The following is an 8,318-nucleotide window of genomic DNA, read 5'->3' as shown; positions in this document are numbered from 1 at the left end:
TTTGGATTCTGTAACTTTGAAAAGCACATCTTGCCTCTCACATTGGACTCCCTAGTGGTTCAGCATACATTCAAGATGTACTGTGTGTCAGGCCTGTGCTGGTCACTGGGAAGACAGAGATAAATAAGACAAGCAACCTGCCATCGCGAGAATTTGCATCAATGACTTTAGTTCTTCCACTCTTCTCTCAATTAAAAGTGGACCTCAGACATTTCCAAATACTAGAATTCCCACTTATATTTTAATAATAAAAGCAGGACAGATGAAAAAGCTTTGCTTTCTGATCACACACACAAACACACGAATAATCTTACAATAAGAACAGGTTGGAAGTTTGGAATAGCCCAAATAATAACACTAATAATAGCTAATGTTAACTGGGCACTTACATTTGGCCAGACACTGTTCTAAGCATTTTTCATGTATTAACTAGTTTGATACTCATAATAATCTTATGAAATGTGTGCTATTGTCATCCTCATTGCACAAGTAGCTCGTGCAATGTTACCTAGCTAGAACCAATTTTTGAACTCAGGTAGCCTGACATCAAGGTCTCTGCTTACTGATTAGCTATCGACAAGATAATTTGATTCACTTTACAGACCTGACAAATAATAGTTTAGCAGAAAGAGTACTAGAAGGACAATGGGGTCCTTAATTTCTAATCTAGTCAAACTATTGATTGCCTCTCTGACCCTCAGCATGTCACTTCTCTTTGGCCTCAGGGCCTTCAGCTATAGAGGAAGGAGGTAGGAGAAGCTTCGTGCCAATGCTCCAGCTCTGACTTCTCTGATTCCTAGAGTGGACCAGGGAGGGAGAGAGGCAGGCAGGAGGCCATCTCAGGCTCCCTTAAGGACCATCCTTCATAAAGCTACCTCTGCTGCCCTCAACAGAAAAGAATCCCCTCAGTGTGGATACATCTAATTAGGTAGCTCCATTTGCCCCAGTGAAAGCTGCTCTACAAAGGACCAGGTGCAGCATCCTCAAACTTGAGAGCATAAAGCCAGTTGCCTGACACCAGCAGGTGCTCATTTGTCTTGAAAGAAAGATCTTGGCACCAGTCCTGGGTGTGAGGTGAAGGTGGAGGGAGCACCATGTGTGTTCGTGGTCAGCATCACTGCCCAGGTCAACCAGCTCTCCTGAGCCTTTGGTCTTGGAGCAAGAACCTCATACCTGCAGTCAGCAAATATCTCACCCTCCATGGTCTGCAGGCTCTAGGATGAGATGCTGGGAGGGGGTGGAGTGAGGCCCTAGTGGAGCCTAAGCTTTCTCTTTGGCTAAGTAGACTGGAAAACGTGAAATTAACACACATTGTTTATTTCACGCTCTCAGCCTTGCCTGCACAATAGCACAAATTAAATTCTGCACTAACCAGACGAGCAATTAGCCCACAGCGAAGATCGGGCTTTCAGCTGATTGCTGAGGCATTCCATTCACACTATTTATGAAGGGAACAAACTTACTGAAAATATTTTTGTAGCAATAATTTTTTTTGATACACATTTTCCCCCAATTGCTGCATTACCCCACACTTCCTGGTATTTGAGATGATTTGGCTAGGTTTTCTGAAGAGCAGTATGTAGTTCATCAAAGAGAAATTCATCTTGGGTCAATACCCAGTAATTAGCATCATTTTCATTGAAAATGAGGCTGCTGTCATTTTGGAAAAAGCAGGGTTTTTGGTTATTTTTATTTCTAGTGTGAAGGTAGCCTGTAGTAGAATCAGAGGTCTTGTTGCATCTAAGACCAAAATCTCTAAATCTTAGTTTATCTTTCACATTGCTCACATATCAAATTTCCCCCTGCTACCAATAAAAATAAAAAGGAGAATCAAATGAGTACATATTGTGAGCAAAACATTGCTGTAAGCATTATATATACATTAATCACCCAGTTAGAAATGTGCTGCCATTATTTTCATTTTTACAAATAAATCAAGCAAAGTATAGAAAGGTTAGGTGCTCCCCAAAGTCATACAGCTTGTAAGGGAGACAGCAGGGATGGGAACCACAACCCATGAGTATTGTAATGACTTCGGTGGACTCAGTAGCATGAGGACTTTGCCACTCTGTAAACCTTCCCAACGTGAGGGCATCCGCCACTCTTTTAAGACAGTCCTAGCTCATCTCCGGCATCGATGGCTGATTTTGCTTCTGTCCCTCCTTCTGGCCCAGACTCCCATGATTTGGCCTCTGAACAGTCTGCCACTCTTTCCCCACCTCAACTCTGTGGACTTTCTCAGTCCTTGCCAAGCACAACATCCAGATCAGTCCTGCTGGAATACTGCTTTGCCTGTGATGCTTCCTTGCGCAAACATTCAAGTTTGGGGATATTGTCAAGCTTATCAGAAATCAAAGTGAATACCAACAGCTGACAGCAGTGACCATCAGCTGGGTGTGCACACACATCAGAATTATTCATGGAACCTGAAGGGGCCAGGCATTTTGGATTTTTTTTTAAAAAGCTGCGAGTCTTTAACTAACCTTACTTAAGAACCCCCAGATCCTATAAGGGGAATATAGCATCATGGTTAGGAGCCCAGACCCTATAGACGACCTGCCTAGGTCCAAAGCCTGGCCCTGCTACTTTATAGCTGGAAGATTTGGGGCAAGTCTCCTAATCTCTCTGTGCCTAGTTCCCTCATCTATAAAATGGGGATAAAACTATACTTACTTGATAGGATAATTGAGAGAGTTAAATGAGATAATGTATTTAGAGTGTTTAATGCCTAGAATATAACAAGTAATGTAAAGTATGCTGATACTATGACTGGAAGATATTTCCGTTTCTTTGCTCAGCATTCAAGGCTCCCTCCCCATCACTGGTTTTGACTTTTTGCTTCAAGTTTTTATGTTGCTACTCCCCACCATCGAGCCCCCCCATTACACTTTTACTTCTATCTTTTAATACATGTGTATACAAAGCCTAGAATTCCTTTTTTATTTTCTTTATTCTTACTCTCTGATTAGATTCTAAATCTCAGACAAGGATTGAATCTTATACCTCTTTTTTCAGTACCTCCCAAATGTCTGAAGCTGGCAGACACATGGCAAAAATTTGTGTCGTCCTCTCCTGTGGGCTTGCAGGCTACCCCCTGAATCTAGTCTGGAGCCATTGCTCTGGGCCTTTCCAAGCCAACACGCAGTGCCCAAAGGAAACACCACCACCTTTTCTGTGTTATATGCCTATACGTCCTCTCAGTAAAACTGCTCTAGTAGACCCACTGACATTTGGCCTGCTCGACTTTCTTGCTTCTTCCTGCATTAGCCGACCTATCCTGGCTTTACATATCATCCTCATCCTTCCTGGCTGGTGAGTCTCTGTATCCTTGCCCAGGTCCTCTGTGCCTTCTTGTCACCCACAGGTCAGTAGGAACATCTCTGAGCTCATCTTCAAAGTTGGGCTGACTTTCCATTCCTACGAGTTGAACCTCCATCTGGGCTACCGCTTGTGGTCTTCACGTGCTCTGCTATTCAATGAGAGTATGGAGCATGGTCACTTCCATAGAACCACATGATCATGTCTTCCTGTTACATAGCCTGACACAGTACACATGCCATTTGTATCCCCAAAAGCAGCACCAGTCCAAATTGCAAACCCATTTTACCTGTCTACTGTCTCCATCAACATTAACAAATGCAAATTTATTTTCTATGAATGTCTCATGACACCTAGGATCGTTTTCTTCACAAACCAACTCCTAGGAAATATTTGACTAATGGCTGATGGCAACACACCAGTTTCTAACTCCTGCCAAAAAAGAACTTGCATTCTAGTTTGGACCTATCTGGCTTGGTTAGGCCAGTTAACTTTAATTAAGGTTAGTATTCTGCAATTTAATATAAATTAGAAAAAAAGAGCGTTTGTTTTTCTTCAAACGATGATAATCATACCCACCAAGCTGACAAAGTATATTAAGTGTGGATGAAGAGGTAGCACCATGAAGTCCTTCAGCCACTGTACTGTACAGACACTGTTGATTTGGGGACCAATGTGGCAATAGCTAATAAGGCTAAAGATGTACATATCCTATGACCTAGTAATTCCATTTCTCAGCAAACCCTAGACAAACTTGGGCTCAAGGAGACAAGTATCATGTGTGTTGAAGCATTGTTGCAATGGCAAAAATAGGAAAGAAACTAAGTGCTCATTAATAGTGTAGAAGAGGTAAATAAACAGAATATCAATTGAGGGGAATATTATAGGGCATAAAAACCCTGAACTATAGTCACATGTATCAACATGGATGAGTCTGGAAACCAAACTATTGAATGAAGGAAAACGTCAGTTTACCTATATAATGAATAGCATTTATGTGAGGTTTAATAAAAAGCAAAATGATACTAAAAAATTGAGTAGGGATAGATATAAAAATGGGGAATAAGGATCAAATTTAGAATAGTGGTTACTTCTGGAGTAAAAAGAAGAACATGGGATGGAGTCATTGCAGAAGGCTATATAAGCTATTATTTGTAATGTTTTATTTCTCCAGTTAGGGAATGACTACAAGGATGTTCATTAAGTTGTTAATTATTCTGTTTCAGAATGTCTGCAGTATTTCATTTAAAAATGAGCAAAAACATGCAAAAAAAATAAAAGTCAAAAACAAATGCTGAGCATCTCCATTATAAGGTGCTATGCCATGAGCAATTTACAGGTTCCAGAGAAAAAAGCAGTGGCCAAGGAACAACTCTTCACTGGATAAAATCAGGCACTGATGTTGAACACATAGTTTCATCCCCGTTGGTATCACTGGCATGTAGAGAGAGGAAGAACTTCCTAAGAAACAAATCTCACAAACACTGGATCAGGAATCTCTAAAACTTAGGCTGAAGTCTACCTGTCAGAAAAAAATACTCAGAGAACAGGAAAGGGAGAAGAATATGAGCTCTGGGTCCCTAGGAAGCTTGAGTTGCTTGTTCAATGGTCCTAACACTCTCTGAAATGCATTCTTGTTGCAATCATGGTTATGGAAAACCTAAAATAACCAAGCCACTCAAATGACGTCAAGAACTGATAGGAAAGAACAGATGGCTCTGGTGGCATTTCAAAGTGTTATGTTTTTGCTATGTTCAGAACAGGGGGAAAGAAAATTCTGAGTATAAACCGTAAATATTAGCTTTAGTTAACCAATTATTTTTATAATGAAGATATTCTTTGGCCATCTGGATGAAATCATCCTGCAAGGCAACCTGAGAGGAAGAGAGGGAGGTAGAACCAGCAGCTCTAAGGAAAATCGCCTCCTAGATTCCCATGCAAGTACCTCTTCTCCTGGCAAATTGTGAATGAAGGAAAGAAAGCATGTGACTAGAGACACAATTTCACCCAGAGACAAAATGTGTGGCAGCCACACAGTATGTATGATTAAGTGGTTGGCAAGCTCTTCCAAAAACAATTCTTCTTCCACATACTGATTCTCCAAATTTTACTACTATAGAAACAGCGTAATGTAACAATAGCAGCTCTAGAGTCAGACGGCTTGGGTTCACATTCAGTTCTGCCACTTAATAGGTGCTGACCTTGGACAAGTCTTTCAGCCTTGACTTCTTCATCTTTGAAATGGTGATTTTATCTATATCTATCTATCTATCTATCTATCTATCTATCTATCTATCTATCTATCTATTATGCCTACAGCACCTGGTCTTCCTAGGTGCTCTCCTATCCAGATACTAACCAGGCCCAACCCTGCTTAGCTTCCAAGATCAGATGAGATTGGGCATGTTCAGGGTAGCATGGCCATAGACAAAATGGTGATTTTAGATGGGAAATCTCTCTCACACACACATACACTCACACACACACACACATGCATGTGTGTACACATACACACAGAGCTTAGCAGGTAGTAAGGACCCATTAAGTGTTGACTCATATAATGATCAAAGCCTAATTCCTCCAGCTTTCTCCAGTGTTATAAGTTTTCAACAATTGTTTCTGTCTCAACGCGAATGACCAAATTATGTCCTCATCCCGAGGGTGAGTTTATAAAGGGGAAGGAGAAGGGTATGAAGGGACAGATCTGGCTGCTGAAAGGCTGAGAGCCAAAGTGGAAGGCAGGATGGTGTTCAGCCTTTTTCGGTGGTTTGAATAAAGCTGAGGGCCAGCCCTTGGAAGGAGGCGGATACTCTCCATTCCACAGCCATGTCATTTGTCTCAGAATCCTAAGGGCTTCTCCCAGTGGTCAGCCTTTCCTGGATGGGGTTTCTAGATGAAAATTCTGCAGCTCTCAAGAGAATAAAGGTTCCAAAGAGAACAGAGGGAGAAATCTTTCCTGTTGTAACCAAGGCCAGAATGAAGCTCTTGTCTCCCGAACTGCAGATCATGAGCCTCGGGTACTTCTGAAAGTCTGGCTACTTTTGTTGTGCTTCCAATTGACCTGCTAGTGGTAGATGAGAGGGACTGCTTTAAGAAACAAGAGGGAAATGAGACCAAATCATCCTGGGAGCATCTAGATAGCGTACCTGAGCAAGTTACTGCTATGGAAGGAATCACTCCTCCTTAGAACAACATCTTAGTTACCATCCAGGCCAACCCTTTACTTTGCAAATGAAGAAACTGATTCATAAGAGACTACATCGTCTTTCCTGTGAGCTGATCAGTGACCTAGTGGCACAGCTAGACTAAGATTCCAGGGCCCCTGACTTCCGTTCTGGACTCTTTTCACTTAAGCAGGGCTTGGAAAACTATGACCATAGGCCAAATCATGAGCTAAGAATGGCTTTTACACTTTTATATGTTTAAAAAAAAAATAATAGTATTTCTTGACATGTGAAAAATATATAAAATTCAGCTTTCGGTGTCCATATGTAAATTTTATTGAAACAACCATACTCATCTGTCTATGTATGGTCTACAGCAGTTTTTGTGCTATCAGGGCAGAATTAAGCAGCTGGGATAGAGATCTCATGGCTGTATTGCCTAAAATATTGACTATTTGGCCTTTCATAGGAAAAGTCTGCACTAATGCATTATTCCGACTCACGACGAAATCTATTAGAGATGAAAAGAGGAAATAAAGTACCTTTAAGGCATATAGTTGTAAAAGTTCCTTCATGGGCTTTGACTGACTTGTTCAGAAAATTTATGTTATGCCTCTTGCATACCTGGTGGCAGAACACTCCCAGCTCATTCCAGTGGAGAAACTAATAATGAGAGTATTACTTGTTCTTAACCAATACCTCGTAACGGACTCTACTGAGCAAGGAGAGACTGAGAGGCAGAAGTGGTTACCCTATGAGTCAGTGAGAATCAAGGACTCCAAGTGCCTCAGTTCCTTCCTTGCTGAAAGGATCCTGATCAAATATTATGGATATTAAATATGCATAACTGTAGACATTAATTGAGGATTTAATATGCTCCCTAATTAAAATTTGGTGGTGAGAAGTTCATCATATTTAGAAACATAGTATTAAAAATCCTCAGAAACTTAATAAAATTATAAATTGGAATATCTTTTCTGAAATTAATGAGCCAAAATATTATAACCAAGCAGGAGTCAGCTGTGTCTGGAATTCTGAAGGTCATTTAGAGTCATAAAAATGCAGTTTTCAGTTTTATGGTTTCCGAACAATAATAAAGCTGAGGAGAAATCTGGTTAAAAAAAATCATCTTTGCTTCACGTAGCAATTAATATAATAAGAAGCCCTAAGCTGGCGACTTAGGCAGAGAAGCAGGTCTGATTTTGAGTTCTAAATCTGAAGTAGTGGGAGGAAGTGTGATAAGTGGTGGGGTCAGGAGGGTCTGGAGTTTTGCATGGCGAGTTGGAGGGAGAGGATTGCGAAGGAGGCTGAGGAAAGAACTTAAGAAGACAGAGCATCAGAAACTCACGGGGAGAGTCTTCGAATAATGAAACCGATCCATAAAGAAGCAAGAGCCTCAGGAAGCAGTGAGCTCTTGGTCACTGGAAGAATTCAAGCAAAGGCTATTTAGAATCCCGGAGTGGAGATTCCTACCACAGGTCAGACTAGATGACATCCAAGTGGTGCTCAAGACTAAGATTTATATCCTGTAACCTTTGAAGGACACATTCAGCTGGAAAGTAGTAATGATGCTGAACAGTTTACTGGCTTGACTCACCCTTGGGTGTTCCAAAAAAAGGCTTGGGGACCTCAGACTCTTTCTTTAACACAAATGTTCACTGAGCACTGTATACTATCTTCCCAACAACCATGCTCTTTCCTAATAGTTACCTAGACCTTGTTGCTGCTTTTGAAATGCTTTGGCACCTCATCCCTATTAGCTCTTTGTATTTAGAACAAGTCTCATCTCACCTCAGGACCACTTCCATCTCAAGCTGACCAGCCTCTTTCCCAACC

General features: G+C 41.1%; 1 pseudogene; it reads right to left on the bottom strand.

Annotated features, from left to right (window-relative positions):
* Positions 1–5,628: 5,628 nt before the first annotated feature.
* Positions 5,629–5,747, bottom strand: LOC118610226 (annotated as a pseudogene).
* Between the last annotated feature and the right edge of the window lie 2,571 nt (positions 5,748–8,318).

The sequence above is a fragment of the Rousettus aegyptiacus genome, unplaced genomic scaffold (genome assembly GCF_014176215.1).
Source record: "Rousettus aegyptiacus isolate mRouAeg1 unplaced genomic scaffold, mRouAeg1.p scaffold_m13_p_12, whole genome shotgun sequence".
Classification (NCBI taxonomy): Eukaryota; Metazoa; Chordata; class Mammalia; order Chiroptera; family Pteropodidae; genus Rousettus; species Rousettus aegyptiacus.
The sequence above is the reverse complement of the archived record's forward strand: the minus strand, read 5'-3'. Positions and strand labels throughout refer to the sequence as shown.